At 46.7% G+C, this 1,904-nt stretch overlaps 1 pseudogene; it reads right to left on the reverse strand.

Moving 5' to 3' along the window:
• Positions 1-921: 921 nt before the first annotated feature.
• On the reverse strand, positions 922-1,340 carry LOC109211416 (annotated as a pseudogene).
• Positions 1,341-1,904: the final 564 nt, after the last annotated feature.

Consider the following 1,904-nt stretch of genomic DNA (forward strand, 5'->3'; position numbering starts at 1 on the left):
GGTCCTGCATCCTCAATACCCCATCATCACCAATGGTCACATCTCTGGCATCGTCGTGCTGAACCCTGTCCTTAAGGACAAGCAAATGAGGATCATCATACTGACGCTCTCTGATGCAATCAAATAAGGAAGACAGAGAAATCACACAAGCCAATACCCGATTGGGCTCCGAAATATCCAGCCTCACGAACCGATTGGCGAAGGACTGAACATCAACTGCAAGAGGTCTCTCCCAATAGGAATATATGCCAAACTACCCATACTCACCGCCTTCCGGCTCAAAGCATCGACCACTATATTGGCCTTCCCGGGATGGTACAAGATAGTAATATCATAATCCTTTAGCAGCTCCAACCATATCCGCTGCCTCAAATTGAGATCCTTCTGCTTGAACAAGTGCTGGAGGCTACGATGATTATTAAATACCTCACAAGACACACAATACAAATAATGCCTCCAAATCTTCAATGTGTGAACAATGGCAGCCAACTCAAGATCATGAACTGGGTAATTCTTCTCACGGGGCTTCAACTGACGAGAAGCATAAGCAATAACTCTGCCCTCCTGCATCAACACACATCCAATACCCACTCTCGAAGCATCACAATACACTGTATATGAATCTGAAGCTGATGGCAAAACTAACACTGGAGCTGTGGTCAAGGCAGTCTTGAGCTTCTAGAAGCTCACCTCACACTCATCCGACCACTAAAATGGAGCACCCTTCTGAGTCAATTTGGTCAAGGGTGATGCAATAGATGAAAACCCATGAATGAACCGACGGTAATAACCCGCCAAACCAGGAAAACTACGAATCTCTGTGGCTGAGGACGGTCTGGGCACCGCCTCTATCTTCTTTGGATCAACCTGAATACCCTCGCTGGACACCACGTGCCCCAAGAAAGCCGCTGAACTGAGCCAAAACTCACATTTGGAGAACTTTGCATAAAGCTTCTCCTCCCTTAATCTCTGCAACACCACTCTCAAATGCTCTGCGTGCTCCTCCTGACTACGCGGTTATACCAGAATATCATCAATGGAAACAATAACGAACGACTCGAGATAAGACCGGAACACGGTGTTCATCAAATGCATGAATGCTGATGGGGCACTTGTCAGCCCAAAAGACATCACAAGGAACTCATAATGACTATATCGGTTCCTGAAGGCTATCTTAAGAATATCTGAGTCCCTGATCTTCAGCTGGTAATACCCTGAATGGAGATCATCTTGGAGAACACCCTCGCTCCCTGAAGTTGGTCGAACAAATCATCAATGCGAGGCAGGGGATACTTGTTCTTAATTGTGACCTTGTTCAACTGCCTGTAATCAATGCACATCATCATGGTGCCATCCTTCTTCTTCACAAATAGAACAGGTGCACCCCACGGCGAAACACTAGGACGAATGAACCCCTTATCGAGGAGCTCCTAAAGCTGCTCCTTCAACTCCGCTAGTGCCTACGATACGGTAGAATAGAAATAGGCTGAGTGCCCGGCACCAGATCAATACCAAAATCGATATCCCTATCCGGTGGCATGCCCGATAGGTCTGCAGGAAACACATCGAGAAAATCCCTCACGATTGGAACATAATCAATGTTGGGAGTCTCTGCACTGACATCCCTCACAAATGTTAAGTATGAAAGACAACCTTTCCCAACCATACGCTGAGCCTTCAAGAATGAGAATACCCTGCTGGGAACATAATCAGACAAACCTCACCACTCAATCCGTGGCACACCCGGCATAGCTAACGTCAATGTCTTGGCATGACAGTCCAAAATAGCCCGACATGGAGATAACCAATCCATGCCCACTATCACATCGAAGTCTACCATACATAACAACAGAAGATCCACTTGAGTCTCCAGACCCCCAATAGACACAACGCACGACCGATAT

This window comes from Nicotiana attenuata, unplaced genomic scaffold, assembly GCF_001879085.1.
Source record: "Nicotiana attenuata strain UT unplaced genomic scaffold, NIATTr2, whole genome shotgun sequence".
Lineage (NCBI taxonomy): Eukaryota > Viridiplantae > Streptophyta > Magnoliopsida > Solanales > Solanaceae > Nicotiana > Nicotiana attenuata.